This window comes from Piliocolobus tephrosceles, chromosome 1, assembly GCF_002776525.5.
Source record: "Piliocolobus tephrosceles isolate RC106 chromosome 1, ASM277652v3, whole genome shotgun sequence".
Lineage (NCBI taxonomy): Eukaryota > Metazoa > Chordata > Mammalia > Primates > Cercopithecidae > Piliocolobus > Piliocolobus tephrosceles.
In genome coordinates, this window is record NC_045434.1 from 112,060,543 (window position 1) to 112,078,037 (window position 17,495).

Genomic DNA, 17,495 nt, shown 5'->3' on the forward strand with positions numbered 1-17,495 from the left:
CTATAAATCAGTGCTTGGGAAAATTTTACTTTCTTAATCTATTGATACAGGAATAAAATATGAACAATTAAACAGGTTGATCCTTGAATCTGACTGATTTATGACTTTTTTCCCTCCCAGAATATTATGCCCATTACTGGTAATATGATAATTCTTGCTGCTTAGTCTAGCTGAAATTTTTTTTATTTCAGTGCATATCTGGGTGAATCATTTCATTTAAAAAAGCAGGGCTGGGCCGGGCGCGGTGGCTCAAGCCTGTAATCCCAGCACTTTGGGAGGCCGAGACGGGCGGATCACGAGGTCAGGAGATTGAGACCATCCTGGCTAACACGGTGAAACCCCGTCTCTACTAAAAAATACAAAAAGCTAGTCGGGCGAGGTGGCGGGCGCCTGTAGTCCCAGCTACTTGGGAGGCTGAGGCAGGAGAATGGCGTAAACCCGGGAGGCGGAGCTTGCAGTGATCTGAGATCTGGCCACTGCACTCCAGCTCCGGCAACAGAGCAAGATTCCGTCTCAAAAAAAAAAAAAAAAAAAGCAGGGCTGGGCACTGTGGCCCATGCCTGTAATCCCAGCACTTTGGGAGGCCTAGGCAGGAGGATCTCTTGAGCCCAGCAGTTGGAGAAGGCCAGGCACAATGCCTCACACCTGTAATCTCAGCACTTTGGGAGGCCAAGGCGGGTGGATCGCTTGAGGTCAGGAGTTCAAGACCAGCCTGGCCAACATGTTGTAACCCTGTCTCTACAAAAAATACAAAAAAATTAGCCATTCGTGGTGGCATGCCCATAGTCCCAGCTACTTGGGAGGCTGAGGCGGGAGGATTGCTTGAGCCCAGGAGTTGGAGACCGGCCCGGGCAAGATGACAAGACCCCATCTCTGTAAAAAATAGAGCCAGGTGCAGTGGTGTCCATTTGTGGTCCCAGCTACTCAGGAGGGTGAGGTGGGAGAATTGCTTGAGCCTGGGAGGTGAAGGCTGCAGTAAACTGCTTACTCTGTCACCCAGGCTGGAGTGCAGTGGCACAATCACGGCTCACTGCCTTGACCTCCTGCACTCAAATAACCCTCCCACCTCAGCCTCCCGAGTAGCTGGGACTACAGGCATGCCTGGCTAGAGAAGCTGTTTCACTGTGTTGCCCAGACTGAGTGGGGCTTTGCATTAAGACTATTTTAGGTTGCGAGTGATATAACTTAACTCAAAACTATTAATAGCATAAACAAGGAAGTTATTGGCTTACCTAATCGAAACATGGAAAAGAAGGGATGGAGCTGAATTTAGGGTTGACTGGATCTAAGTACTTGAGAATCAAGACTCTGTCTCTCTGTCTTTTATCCTAATTTTGGTTTTATTCTCAGAGTGGCGAAGGAACATGATGGCCAGCAGTTCTAGGGTTCCCTCCTTACAACTCCAAACTGAAGAAGCTGCTTTACTTCGTAATATAGAACATTCCAAGCAGGGATTATGACGATCCGAGCTCTGCTTATTTTCTTCCTGGACCAGTCACTATGGCCAGGGAGAAGCTGTGCTGTAGCCCGAATCTCATGCCCCACTTCTGGTAAGAAAGAGCTTGGAGTGGGATTGGGATACTGGATACTGCCATTAACAAAAAGGGGAAAGAGGCTCAGCAGGCTGACTTGATTCATGAGCTTACTTACTAACTTCAAATTCTGGTAGTAAGGTGGCATGGCTGTCTTCCAGTATCTACAGCTGCACTGTGTAAATGGTAGCCACTAGACATACGTGGCTATTTACATTCTAAAATGAAAAATTCAGCTGGGTGCAGTGGCTCGTGCCTGTAATCCCAGCTTTTTAGGAGGCTGAGGCAGGCAGATCACTTGAGGTCAGAAGTTCAAGACCAGCCTGGCCAACATGGTGAAACACCATCTCTACCAAAAATACAAAAATTAGCCAGGTGTGGTGGCACATTCCCGTAATCCCAGCTTCTCGGGTAGCTGAGGCAGGAGAATCACTTGATCCAGCTGAGGCAGAGGCTGCAGTGATCCGAGATTGCACTACACTCCAGACTGGGCAACAGAGTGAGACTCTGTCTCAAAAAATAAAATATTTTTAAAACGATAATAAAATGAAAAATTCCCTTCCTTAGTTGCGTTTGCTATATTTCTTTTTTTTTTTTTTCGCCCAGGCTGGAGTGCAGTGGCGCGATCTCAGCTCACTGAAAGCTCCGCCTCCCAGGTTCACACCATTTTCCTGCCTCAGCCACCCGAGTAGCTGGGACTATAGGCGCCCGCCACCTCGCCTGGCTAATTTTTGTATTTTCAGTAGAGACGGGGTTTCACCATGGTCTCGATCTCCTGACCTCGTGATCTGCCCGCCTCAGCCTCCCAAAGTGCTGGGATTACAGGTATGAGCCACCATGCCTTGCCGGAATTGGTGTTCTTTAGCAAAAACTGTAATATTGTAGGTGTAGAAATTTTAAAATGGAGGAAAGAGCTCACTTGTCCTGTCATCAGTGGAGAAGGGTGCTGCCTGGAGAGTCATTTGGCCATTTTCCAAGAGACTTTGGGAGGTTGCATTACTTGAGTGAATATATTATAGTCCAGAGCCATAGTTTGATTTCCAGCATTGCAGGCTTGGAAACTGATTTCATCAGCAAATAGCACATTCATCTCTCTGGGTACACTCACAGAATCCAAACTTGTAAGACGAATGTATGAAAACGGATACCAGTTTATAGAGGTAAGTAAAACTTGCACCTATATGATCAGCACATTCTTCCTTCTCTAGGCATACACATGTAGGAAATGAAAACAACATTATGAGGGTGAATGACAGTGAGGCGAGTTACATGAATGCATTGTCTAGAGCAGTGGTCCCCAACCATTTTTGTGCCAGGGACCAGTTTTGTGGAAGACAGTTTTTCTATGGACTGGGGTGAGGGTGATGGGGGATGGTTTTGTGATGATTCAAGTGCATTACATTTATTGTGCACTTTATTTCTATTATTTTTTTATACACACGCCCATCTAATTTATTTCATTTAATTAATTAATTTATTTATTTATTTTGAGACAGAGTCTTGCTCTGTTGCCCAGGCTGGAGTGCAGTGGGACGATCTCGGCTCACTGCAACCTCTACCTCCCAGATTCAAGCGATTCTCCTGCCTCAGCCTCCTGAGTAGCTGGAATTATAGGCGCCCGCCACCACGCCCAGCTAATTTTTGTATTTTTAGTAAGGACCAGTTTTCACCATGTTGGTTAGGCTGGTCTCGAACTCCTGACCTCGTGATCTGCCCACCTTGGCCTCCCAAAGTGCTGGGATTACAGGCATGAGCCACTGTGCCCTGCCTAATTTTCTTTTAAAGAGATGCGGTCTTGTCATGTTGCCCAGGCTCATCTTGAACTCTTAGACTCAAGCCATCCACCCACCTCAGCCTCCCAAAGTGCTGGGATTACAAGTTTGAGGCACTGCACCCAGCCTAAAACAAGAACTTTTAAAAGCTCTGCCCACATCACAGAACATACCCATTTCTCTAGGTCTGATTTTCTTAGAGTCCCCATGTTTTCTTTCTTGCCACAAATAGATACTGGAAGTGTGGATGATCACGGAACAAGGTGTTAAATGTATTGTTGAAGGCTGCTGCTTTTCCTGGGCCCTTGTAAATGACTATATGAGTATTCACACCATTAAATTATGTGATAGGGCAGTCTGGGCGACATAGCGAGACCCCCGTCTCTACAAAAATAAGAAATAAAATCAGTCGGGTGCAGTGGCATGCCCTTGGAGTCCTAGGTACTTGGGAGGAGTGGTCTTAGATGGGAAGACCACCTGAGTCCAGGAGTTCGAGGTTACAGTGAGCTATGATTGCACCACTGCAAACATATGAGACCCTATCTCAAAAAAAAAAAAAAAAAAGCTGTGCCCAGTCCTGTAAATCTAGCACCTCTGGAAGCCAGGGTGGGAGAATCGTTTGAAGCCAGGAATTCAAGATCAGCCTGGGCAATATACTGAAACCCTGTCTCTTAAAAAAAGAAAAAAGAAAAAGGCCGGGCGCAGTACCTCACACTTGTAATCCCAGCACTTTGGGAGGCCAAGGCGGGCAGATCACCTGAGGTTGGGAGTTTGAGACCAGCCTGACCAACATGCAGAAACCCCATCTCTACTAAAAATACAAAATTAGCCGGGCATGGCGGTGCACACCTGTAATCCCAGTTACTTGGGAGACTAAGGCAGAAGAATCGCTTGAACTCGGGAGGCGGAGGTTGTAGTGAGCCAAGATCATGTCATTGCACTCTAGCCTATGCAACAAGAGTGAAACTCTGTCTCAAAAAAAAAAAAAAAAATTAGGGAATTGGCTCAAGGAAAATGTTTTCATATATTGAGTATTTATTTATTAAACACCTATTGTATCTGAGACAGCACAGATACCATTTTGCTATGTGGTATCCAGATACATGGAATTCTTTTTTTTTTTTTTATTGAGATGGAGTCTCGCTCTGTCACCCAGGCTGGAGTGCAATGGCATGGTCTTGGCTCACTGCAAGCTCTGCCTCCTGGGTTCAAGCGATTCTCCTGTCTCAGCCTCCCGAGTAGCTGGGACTACAGGCTCGTGCCACCACACCCAGCTAATTTTTGTATTTTTATTTTTGTATTTTATTTTTATTTTTATTTTTGAGACGGAGTTTCACTCTTGTTGCCCAGGCTGGAGTACAGTGGTACAATCTTGGCTCACTGCAACCTCTGCCTTTGGTTTCAAGTGATTCTCCTGCCTCAGCCTCCCAAGTAGCTGGGATTACAGGTGACAACCACCACATGCAGCTAATTTTTTTATTTTTAGTAGAAATGGGGTTTCACCATGTTGGCCAGGCTGGTCTCAAACTCCTGACCTCGTGATCTGCCTGCCTCAGCCTCCCAAAGTACTGGAATTACAGGCATGCGCTACCGTGCCTGGCCTAATTTTTGTATTTTTAGTAGAGACAGAATTTCACTGTGTTGGCCAGGCTGGTCTCAAACTCCTGGGCTCAAGTGATCTGCCCGCCTTGGCCTCCCAAAGTGTTGGAGTTCCTTTGGGAGTGAATCACCATGCCTGGCATTTTTTTTTTTTTTTTTTCCCAAGACAGTGTCTTGCTCTGTCACCCAGGCTGGAGTGCAGGGGTGCAACCTTGGCTCTCTGCAACCTCCACCTCCCAGGTTCAAATGATCCTCCTGCCTCAACCTCCTGTAGCTGGGACTACAGGGGCATGACACCATGCCCAGCTAATTTTTGTAGAGACAAGATTTCACGGTGTTGGCCAGGCTGGTCTGGAACTCCTGACCTCAAGTGATTGCCCACCTCAGCCTTTCAAAGTGCTGAGATTACAGGTGTGATTCCGATAAATGGAATTCTAAAGTTAGAAATAGGGCTGGGTAAGGTGGCTCATGCCTATAATCCCAACACTTTGGGAGACCTAGGCAGGCAGATCACTTGAGCCCAGGAGTTTGAGACCAGTCTGGGCAACATGGCAAAACCCTGTCTCTACAAAAATTAGCTGTGTGTGGTGACAGACGCCTGTAGACTCAGCTACTGAGGAGGCTGAGGTGGGGGGATTGCTTGAGCCTGGGAGGCAGAGGTTGCAGTGAGCTGAGATCACGCCACTGCACTCCAGCCTGGGCAACAAAGCAAGGCCCAGACTCAAATAACTAAATACAATGAAATAAAGTAAGGAGCAAATTTTTTATGTGTTACCGGTAGATTGATAGGAGTTCCTATTTGAACTTTTGTATAAAATCTCATGTTATTTGTAGTACTGAGACTTCCATGTATCATACTTTATTATATTTATACATAATATGATGATTATTTGTGCTTACACAGAGAATCTGGTAGACTGCCTTGATATCCTTGGGTACATTCTTTTAGGATCAGAACAATTACTAAAGCAAAAATCATTTTTCAATTTGTATTTGCATGACCATTTTAGATAAATAACTGAAATTTTATTGGAAAGAGCCTGCATAGTTACTGACCAAACTCTAAAAGAAATGCTAATGCTGTACTTATTTTTTCTGAAATAGGGTTTTCGTAAGTATTTTGGAGGCATATGAATTTATAAGACACCAGTCAAGACTTGTTTTGGTGATTATGACATTTCTTCCATCTTTATAGGAAGTTCTACTAAATGGCCACAAGCTTATTACTGGAAACTTTCTAACCTTATCCTAAAACAACTATCTGAAATTATGATGCCTAATGTGCTTTATGTATTACTAACATTTCCCAACATTTAGTTTCCCCTTTTAAAAATTTTGACATATGGCCGGGCGCGGTGGCTCACACCTGTAATCCCAGCACTTTGGGAGGCCAGGCAGGCAGATCACGAGGTCAGGAGATGGAGACCATCCTGGCTAATAGGGTGAAACCTTGTCTCTACTAAAAAAAAAAAAAAAAAGAATACAAAAAATTAACCAGGCATGGTGGTGGGCGCCTGTAGTCCCAGCTACTCGGGAGGCTGAGACAGAAGAATGGCGTGAACCTGGGAGGCGGAGCTTGCAGTGAGCCAAGACTGTGCCACTGCACTCCAGCCTGGGTGACAGAGCAAGACTCCGTCTCAAAAAAAACAACAAAAAAAAATTGATATATTTCACTGACTTGATTACAGTGGATATTTTCCAAAATAATGTATTTTATTTATTTTTATTTTCAAGAATATATCAGATATTTACTTAATATAAATAACAGCATATCTCTTTTATGTATAACTAAGTTCTTGTTTAGAGGTCTAGATAGGAGCCCTGGAAGACTGAGGTAATTCTACCTCTGTTGCCCAGACTGGAGTGCAGTGGCGCGATCTCGGCTCACTCCAACCTTTGCCTCTTGGGTTCAAACGATTCTCCTGCCTCAGCCTCCTGAGTAGCTGGGACTACAGGCGTGCACCACTAGGCCCTGCTAATTTTTGCATTTTTCAGTAGAGACAGGGTTTCTCCATGTTGGCCAGGCTGGTCTTGAACTCCTGACCTCAGGTGATCTGCCCCTCTCAGCTTCCCAAAGTGTTGGGATTACAGGTATGAGCCACCATGCCTGGCCCTTGAATCTGTTTAAAGGAGAAGCAGCAGTGGTGGTGCTTTGTTCTCCTAAAGCCTCACTTAGGTTAATTCCGTATCTTGGTTAGGTGCTACTGGCTCTGAAGGACAAAGCTCTTTGATGTGTGTATGTATGTGCGTGTTCTAGTAATGGGAGTGGAGCTTCTAAAACACGTTCTCTTAGCTCCACAAACTTCCCCTGAATTCCTTGAGGCAAAGTTTCCTAGCTTGGGCTTGTACTCAGACTCCCGTCTCCTGTTTGGGGAAAACCAAAAACTTCTATTCTCCTTTTTAGAAATAACATTTGAGAATCATATTAAAAGAGGTCCACCTTAGCCTATAGGCATTTAAGTCACAAGGCAAAATGAATCATTCTGTCTTGTAAGAACCTGCATTTCCAAATGATGCCTAACCTAGTTCCTGACCCAGAACTGGCATTCAGTTAATATTTGGTGAATGATTGAGGCAGTATCTTGGGATCTGAGGACAGTCCTTCATCTAAGCAAGCCTTGTCCTCTTTGAACAATTGACTGCTATTGCAGCAACTAGAGTGAAAGACAAGAAGATCTAATCTTAACCAGTGGGGCTGAGTATAGAAGCAAAGGTGATACCTTAGGCTACCAGCTATTAAGGTTGTAACGTAAACTTTGATGTTACATTAAGAAACAAATATACAGTCAATGCATTTATAAGTGTGCAAGTGATAAGATGTACCAGATGTCTTGTGTTTCAGTGCCTCTTTCTTTCTCTCCTTCCACCTTCTTTTTTCCAGAAATATAATGGTGGTATATTTGCTTCTAACAATGCTGAATTCCTATGCATTGAAAATGCATATGCAAATAGCACTATGCTATAGGTTATGGAGAATATAAACATTAATAAGACTTCTTATTTTCTCTACCTTGTCAGAATAGGGTCCATTGTATTCAAGCTAAAATTTCTGGCTGAGCATGGTGACTTAAGCCTATAATCCCAGCACTTTGGGAGGGAGTGCAGTGTCACAATCATGGGTCACTACAATCCTTGACCTTCCAGACTCAAGCGATCCTCCTGCCTCAGCCTCCCTAGTAGTTGAGATAACGTGTTACCATGCCCAGCTATTTTTTTTATTTTTATTTTTAGTTGAGATGGGGTCCCACTATGTTGCCCAGTCTGGTCTCAAACTCCTGGGCTCAAGGGATCCTCCCGCCTTGACCTCCCAAAGTACTGGGATTACAGGCATCAGCCACTGTGTCTGGTGCAAAATTTCTTAAAACAATTAGCCAGGCAAGGTGGCTCATACCTGTAGTCCCAGCTACTCAGGAAGCTGAGGCCAGAGGATAGTTTCAGCCCAGGAGTTTAAGACTACGGTGAGCTATAATCATGCCACTATACTCTAGCCTAGGTGACACTTTAGCCTGGGTGAGAAAGTGAGACTCTGTCTCTTAAGTAAATAAATACAGCCGGGCGCGGTGGCTCAAGCCTGTAATCCCAGCACTTTGGGAGGCCGAGATGGGCGGATCACGAGGTCAGGAGATCGAGACTATCCTGGCTAACATGGTGAAACCCCGTCTCTACTAAAAAATACAAAAAACTAGCTGGGCAAGGTGGCGGGCGCCTGTAGTCCCAGCTACTCGGGAGGCTGAGGCAGGAGAATGGCGTAAACCCAGGAGGTGGAGCTTGCAGTGAGCTGAGATCTGGCCACTGCACTCCAGCCTGGGCGACAGAGCGAGACTCCGTCTCAAAAAAATAAAATAAAATAAAATAAAATAAAAAATAAATAAATACTAAAATAAAATTTCCAGTTAATATAATGTGGTAGAATGAGGCAGAGCATGGTGGCTTATGCCTCTAATCCCAGCACTTTGGAGGCTGAGGCTGGCAGATCACCTGAGGTCAGGAGTTTGAGACCAGCCTGGCCAACAGGGTGAGTCTTCGTCTCTACTAAAAATACAAAAATTAGCTGGGTGTGGTTGTGCACGCCTGTAATCCTAGCTACTCAGGAGGCTGAGGCGGGAGAATCGCTTGAACCAGGGAGGCAGAGCTCAAAGTGAGCTGAGATTGCACCACTGCACTTCAGCCTAGGTGGCAGAGTAAGACTCCCTCTCAAAGAAAAAAAAAAATAATAATGTAGTAGAATAGAAAAAGAAAGTTTTAAGAGTCAGAATGTCTCTGCTACATACTAGCTGTGTGACCTTGGGTAAGTTATTTAATCACTCAAATGGGAATAATTAATAGGTGTTTTAAGGGAGATTATGAGGTTTAAATGAGAACATAAGCAAAGCATTTCCTTTTGTGTTCAATGAATGCCAAAGCCAATCTAATACCTCATTGGGGTTCTCCCTTCCTTCCTTCCTTCCTTCTTTCCTTCCTTCCCTCCCTCCCTCCTTTCTTTCTTTCCCCTTCCTTTCCTTCCTTCCTTCCTTCCTTCCTTCCTTCCCCTTCCTCCCTCCCTCCTTTCCTTCCTTCCTTCCTTCTTTCCTTTCTTCCCTCCTTCCTTCCTTCCTTCCTTCCTTCCTTCCTTCCTTCCTTCCTTCCTTCCTTCCTTCCTTCTGATGTGACTGTAGCAGTCTTATATTTGCAACTCAAGAAGGAATCAAAGCAGCTCAATATGCGGGTCACCCAACCAAGATTTCTTTTTTTTTTTTGAGACAGAGTCTCACTCTGTCTCCTAGTCTGGAGTGCAGTGGTACGATCTCGGCTCACCGCAATCTCCGCCTCCCAGGTTCAAGCGATTCTCCTACCACAGCCTCCCAGATAATTTTTGTATTTTTAGTAGAGATGGGGTCTCATCATGTTGACCAAGCTGGTCTCGAACTCCTGATCTCAAATGATCTGCCCCCCTCAGCCTCCCAAAGTGCTGGGATTACAGGTGTGAGCCATGGTCCCTGGCCACGAAGGTATTAATATTATTATCATTATTATTATTTTTGGGACAGAGTCTCTCCGTGTTGCCCAAACTGGAGCGCAGTGGTACAATCTCGGCTCACTGCAACCTCTGTCTCCCATGTTCAAGCAATTTTCCTGCCTCAGCATCCTGAGTAGCTGGGATTACAGGCACCTAACGCCACGCCTGGATAATGTTTGTATTTTTAGTAGAGATGGGGTTTCACCATGTTGGTCAGGCTGGTCTCAAACTCCTGACCTTGTGATCCACCCACCCTCGGCCTCCCAAAGCACCAGGATTACAGGCGTGAGCTATCGCGCCCGGCAAAGTTTTTTTTTTTCCTGAGACGGAATCTCGCTCTGTCGCCCAGGTTGGAGTGTAGTGGCATGATCTCGGCTCACTGCAAGCTCCACCTCCCGGGTTCATGCCATTCTCTGGCCTCAGCCTCCCAAGTAGCTGGGACTACAGGCACCCACCACCATGCCCAGCTAATTTTTGTATTTTTTAGTAGAGATGGGGTTTCACTATGTTGGCCAGGCTGGTCTTGAACTCCTGACCTCGTGATCCAACAGCCTCGGCCTCCCAAAGTACTGGGATTACAGGTGTGAGCCACCACACCAGGCAAAGGTATTTTTTAAACTACCACATTTACTCCGAAGCGCATTCATCTCCTTTAGCATCCCATCAATGAATCACATGTTCCGCTTAGGTAGATAAAAAGGTGAGGCACACTTTGCACTGCTGACATCACAGGAAAGCTGTCTATAAAACTATACTTCTGATACTGGGCTCCAGCATTGTTCTCACAGGTCATCATCCTCATCTGGGAGAGCAGCTGTCTGAGCACACTCTAAGTCTTCTTTCCGTGGAAGACAATAGATTTTGTCTTCACTTTCCTGTCCTTAATATCTACTTTGTTGCCATACAACACAATGGTGATGATTTCACACACTGGCACCAAATCTCTATACCAGTTAGGCACATTCTTGTACGTAACTCTTGATGTTACATCAAACATTATGATGGCACACTGGGCTACGGCTTGGATATAACAGCCATCTCTGTCCACCACATTTCTTCTGGCCGGCTGTATCCCATTTGTTGACTTAATACGTCCTCTGTTGGTGTGGAACACTTGGGTGAAGAACCTCAACACCCAAGGTGGCTACATATCTCTCAAATTCACCAGTCAAATGATGTTTCATGAAAGTAGTTTTTCCGGTACCACCACCACCAACCAGTACAAGTTTGAACTAGACCTGGGGCTCTCCCTGGGCAGCCATCATGGCCTTCCTTCCAGAAGTGTCTCCTGCCCGTCAGATGGAGCGATTCTTCTTTCCTTTCTTTTTTTTTTTGAGATGGAGTCTCGCTCTGTCACCCAGGCTGGAGTGCAGTGGCTCGATCTCGGCTCACTGCAAGCTCCGCCTCCCGAGTTCACGCCATTCTCCTGCCTCAGCCTCCCGAGTAGCTGGGACTACAGGCACCCGCCACCACGCCTGGCTAATTTTTTGTATTTTTGGTAGAGACAAGGTTTCACTGTATTAGCCAAGATGGTCTCGATCTCCTGACCTCGTGATCCGCCCGCCTCGGCCTCCCAAAGTGCTGGGATTACAGGCTTGAGCCACTGTGCCCGGCCTCTTCCTTTTTTTTCAAGCACTATCCCTAGCAGGTGATCGATTGTCAGATTATCCCTGATTAGTTACTCTTTCTAGAGCTAGTAGAAGATTTAAATATTTTAAAGGATGCTGGGCTGGGCATGGTGGCTCATGCCTGTAATCCCAGCTCTTTGGAAGGCCAAGGGGAGAGGATCATTTAAGCCCAGGACTTTAAGACCAGCCTGGGCAGCAAGACGAAACCCCGTCTCTACAAAAAAAAAAAAAAAAAAAAAAAAAAAAAAAAAAATTAGCCAGGCATGGTGGCTTGCACCTGTAGTCTCAGCTACTGAAGTTGAGGTGGAAGGATCGCTTCAGCCCAGGAGGTCTAGGCTGCAGAGAGCCATGATTGCCCCACTACACTCCAGCCTGGGCGACAGAGCAACACTGTCTCAAAAAAAAAAAAAAAAGAAAAGAAAAGAAAGAAAATGTAATTAATTCCTAAAGTTTCAGAATATGAGTCCATGGGGAAAAGGTTCTAACTGATAAAACTGTTGGAAATGGGATAAAAAAGGAAGTTAAAAAAAAAAAAGGATACTGGTTCTCAAAACTTCTTGTTTAGCATAAAGATTTAGAAGTGGTTTCTTAAATGAACTATACTAGCAAAATAACTGAGAGACTACTTCCAGGATATAACGTATCTGCCTACTTTTTCAATTTACACACTCTGTAATGCGTTATTTGCTTGTTTTGTTTTCAATATCAAGATCCTGGGTAACATTCAATTATGTTTATATTTATTTGCCTGTCACTTATCATTAAGAGGGTTCGTAATGAAGACTTTCTTCCAGGAGTTATTGACTAGGCAATTGAAATTTTGTAGTTCAGCTTTTGTGTGTTGTTTTCTCTGAATGCATAAGTATTTTTCTTAGAAATGTTTCCTCGGCTGGGTACAATAGCATATGCCTGTAATCCCAGCACTTTGGGAGACCATGGCGGGAGGATCACTTGAGGTCAGGGGTTTGAGACCAGCCTGGCCAACATGGTGAAACCTCATCTCTACTAAAAATACAAAAATTAGCCGAGTGTGGTGGCACACAAATTAGCTGAGTGTGGTGGCACGTGCCTGTAATCCCAGCTACTCAGGGCTGAGGCAGGAGAATCACTTGAACCCAGCAGGCAGAGGTTGCAGTGAGCTGAGATTGCACCACTGCACTCCAGCCTGGGTGACAGAGTGAGACTCTGTCTCAAAGAAAAAAAAAAAAAAAAAGAAGGCCAGGCGCAGTGGCTCGTGCCTGTAATCCCAGGACTATGGGAGGCCGAGGCAGGCGGATCACGAGGTCAGGAGTTCGAGACCAGCTTGACCAACGTGGTGAAACCCCGTCTCTACTAAAAATACAAAACCTAGCTGGGCATGGTGGTGTGCTATAGTCCCAGCTACTCCGGGGTCTGATGCAGGAGAGTCGCTTAAACCCAGGAGGAGGAGGTTCAGTGAGCTGAGATCGCACTATTGCACTCCAGCCTGGGTGACGCAGCGAGACCCCATCTGAAAAAGAAAAAAAAAAAGAAAGAAAAAAAAAGAAATGTGTATCTTCAAGCTCTCGCTTCTTTTATCTTGAACTGGACAAAATTTTGTATTCCCAGAAATATGGTTTACATTTTATTTTTAATTTTTATGATTACATAATAGTTATACATATTTCTAGAGTAAATACAATGTGTAATGATCAAATCTGGGTAATTGGGATATCCGTCACCTTAAACATGCATTATTATTATTAAGAGACAGGGTCTCACTCAGTCACCCCAGCAGGAGTGCAGTAGTGTGATTATAGCTCACTGTAGCCTCGAACTTTGAGCTCAAACTATCATCCCAGTTCAGCCTCTCAAGTAGCTAGGACTGCAGGTGTGTCTCACCATGTCTAATTTTTTATTCTCATTTTTGTAGAGAGGGAGTCTCACTACGTTGCCCAGGCAAGTCTCTAACTAGTGGCCTTAAGTGATCCTAAGCCTCCCAAAGTGCTGGGATTTCAGGCATGAGCCACTGTGCCCAGGCATTTATTATTTCTTTTCTTTTCTTTTTTGAGACAGAGTCTTGCTCTGTCACCAGGCTGGAGTGGTCCAATCTCAGTGGTCCAATCTCAGTTCATTGCAACCTCTGCCTCCCAGGTTCAAGTGATTCTCCTGCCTCAGCCTCCTGAGTAGCTGGGACTACAGGCACACACCACCACACCTGGCTAATTTTTGTAGTTTTAGTAGACACAGGGTTTCACCATGTTGGCCAGGATGGTCTCGATCTGCCCATCTCGGCCTTCCAAAGTGCTGGGATTATAGGCGTGAGCCTCTGCGCTTGGCCTGCCATTTACTATTTCTTTGTGTTGGGAACATTCTGAATCTTCTCTTTTAGCTATTTGGAAATATAGAATAGATTATTGTTAACTATAGTCACCCAATTATGCTATCGAGCACTAGAATTTATTCCTGCTATGTAACTGTAGTTTTGTACCCATTAACCTCTTTATCCCCCCTTTGCCCTCCACTCACTTTCCAGCCTCTGGTAACCACCATTGTATTCACTACCTCCATGAGATCAATTCTTTTTTTTTTTTTTTTTTGAGGCGGAGTCTGGCTCTGTCGCCCGGACTGGAGTGCAGTGGCCGGATCTCAGCTCACTGCAAGCTCCGCCTCCTGGGTTTACGCCATTCTCCTGCCTCAGCCTCCCGAGTAGCTGGGACTACAGGCGCCCGCCACCTCGCCCGGCTAGTTTTTGTATTTTTAGTAGAGACGAGGTTTCACCGTGCTAGCCAGGATGGTCTCGATCTCCTGACCTCGTGATCCGCCCGTCTCGGCCTCCCAAAGTGCTGGGATTACAGGCTTGAGCCACCGCGCCCGGCCACCTCTCTCCTTTTAAATAAATGGACCTACTTATATTCATTCATTCAACAAATATTTATTGATAGCTATACTATTCTGTGATGCACTTTTCCTTTTTAGGATGTATAGATATGCATCACTGCATTAGTATTCTATAGCAGCAGTCCTCAGCCTTTTTGGCACCAGAGACTGGTTGGTTTACTGGCTTCCTAGAAGAAAATTTTTCCACAGACAGGGGAAGAGGTGGAAACCATTCTACCTCAGATCAATAGGCGTTAGATTCACATAAGGAGACTGCAATTTAGATCCCTCATATGTAGGGTCCGTGCTCCTGTGAGAATCTAATGCCGCTGCTGATCTGACAGGTTGGGGAGCTCCTTGTCTGCAGCTCACCTCCCGCTGTGCAGCCCGGTTCCTAACAGGCCATGAATCAGTATTGGTCTGTGGCCTGGGGGTTGGGGACCCCTGTTTTATAGTATGAATTTACCATAATTTATTTACCGATTCTGCTATTAAGGAGAGTTCCGTTTATTTCTAGTTTTTCTCTATTACAAATAAATTTTCAGGGAACATCTTTTATTTGCAAGTATTTTTGCAGGCTGGATTTCTATAAGAATTAGAATTGGGTAGTTTACATTTAACTTTATTTATTTATTTATTTGAGATAGAGTTTCACTCTTGTTGCCCAGGCCAGAGGGCAATGGTGTGATCCCAGCTCACTGCAACCTCCGCCTCCTGGGTTCAAGTGATTCTCCTGCCTCAGCCTCCCAAGTAGCTGGGATTCCAGGCATGTGCCATGACGCCCAGCTAATTTTGTATTTTTAGTAGAGATGGGGTTTCACCATGTTGGTCACGCTAGTCTTAAAGTCCTGACCTCAGGTGATCCACCCACTTCAGCCTTCCAAAATGCTGGGATTACAGGCATGAGCCACCATGCTCTGCCAACATATTTGTAGGTAAAAATTTCATGCTGTCAAATTCTCTCAAAAAGTCCATCGCAGTTTACATTCTTTTTTTATTTTTATTTTTTTGAGACAGAGTTTCACTCTGTCGCCAGGCTGGAGTCAGTGGCGCGGATCTCTGCAATCTCTGACTCCCTGGTTCAAGCAATTCTCCTGCCTCAGCCTCACAAGTAGCTGGGATTACAGGCATGCACCACCATGCCCAGCTGATTTTTTGTGTTTTCAGTAGAGACTAGGTTTCACCATGTTGGCCAGAATGCTTTCCATCTCCTGACCTCGTGATCTGCCCGCCTTGGCCTCCCAAAGTGCTGGGATTACAGGTGTGAGTCACCACATCTGGCCCCCAGTTTACATTCTTAACAACAGTATATGAAGGCATTTGCCCACACTGTTGCCAAAACTAGATATTATCAGGTCTTCTTTTTTCTTTTTCAAAACTGGTAGGCCATAAATGGGTACCTCGTTTTACTATGTGTGGAAGTGAGCATGTTGGTACCTTGTTATACAACTATTATTGAGGTTGAGCATCTTTTCTTTTTTTTTTTTTGAGACGGAGTCTAGCTCTGTCGCCCAGGCTGGAGTGCAGTGGCACGATCTCGGCTCACTGCAAGCTCCGCCTCCCGGGTTTACACCATTCTCCTGCCTCAGCCTCCCCAGTAGCTGGGACTACAGGCGCCCGCCATTCGCCCGGCTAGTTTTTTTTGTATTTTTTTAGTAGGGACGGGGTTTCACCGTGTAGACCAGGATGGTCTCGATCTCCTGACCTTGTGATCCGCCCGTCTCGGCCTCCCAAAGTGCTGGGATTACAGGCTTGAGCCACCGCGCCCGGCCGAGGTTGAGCATCTTTTCATAAATTTATTGGTATTCATAGTTCTTTTGTGAATTGTCTATATTTTTGCTCATTTTTCTTTTCTTTTTTTTTTTTTTGAGACAGAGTCTTGCTCTGTTGCCCAGGCTGGAGTGCAGTGGCCAAATCCCCGCTCCCTGCAAGCCCCCCCCCCCGGGTTTACGCCATTCTCCTGCCTCAGCCTCCCGAGTAGCTGGGACTACAGGCGCCCGCCACCTCGCCCGGCTAGTTTTTTGTATTTTTTAGTAGAGACGGGGTTTCACCGTGTTAGCCAGGATGGTCTCGATCTCCTGACCTCGTGATCCGCCTGTCTCAGCCTCCCGAAGTGCTGGGATTACAGGCTTGAGCCACCACACCCGGCCTTTTGCTCATTTTTCAGCTGGAATTTTGAGGGTATTGATTTGAAGATGCTATTTATATGCTCTAGATAATAACCATTTAAGTTTTTTTTTTTTTTTTTTTTGGAGACAGAGTCTCACTCTGTTGCCCAGGCTAGAGTGCAATGGCATGATCTCAGCTCACTGCAACCTCCACCCCCCTGGGTTTGAGTGATTCTCCTGCCTCAGCCTCCCAAGTAGCTGGGATTACTGGTGCCTGCCACTGTGCCCAGCTAATTTTTGTATTTTTAGTAGAGACGGGGTTTCACATCTAGGCCAGGCTGGTCTTGAACTCCTGACCTCATGATCCACCTGCCTCGGCCTCCTAAAGTGCTGGGATTACAGGCGTGAGCCACTGCGCCCGGCCCCATTTATATCTTTATGTGTGTTTTACTTAGTCCTACTTTGTGCCTTGTCTTTCAACATAATTGTTTGTGGCAAGTTTCTGTTGAATGGAAGATTTACATTTTACAATTTTTTTTTTTTTGGATAGAGTCTCACTCTGTCACCCAGGCCGGAGTGCAGTGGTGCACTCTCAGCTTACTGCAACCTCCACCTCTCGGTTTCAAGCATATTCCTGCCTCAGCCTCCCGAGTAGCTGGGATTATAGACACATGCCACCACACCTGGTTAATTTTTGTATTTTTAGTAGAGACAGGGTTTTGCCACGTTGGCCAGGCTGGTCTTGAACTCCTCACCTCAAGTGATCTGCCCACCTGGCCTCCCAAAGTGCTGGGATTATGGGTGTGAGCCACCATTTTACATTGTTAGTGTCAAAGTTGACAATTTTTTTTCTTTATCTTTTCTGCATTACATGACTTAATTGAGCAGTTTGAGTAAGAAAATCGTTTTGATATTGTGAATTTTTAGTACTTAGTAATTTTAAACATACTTGTTAAAAAATGTCTGGGTTTGAATATGGAAAGAACACACATACCTTAGTCCTTAATCTCATAAAGAAAGAT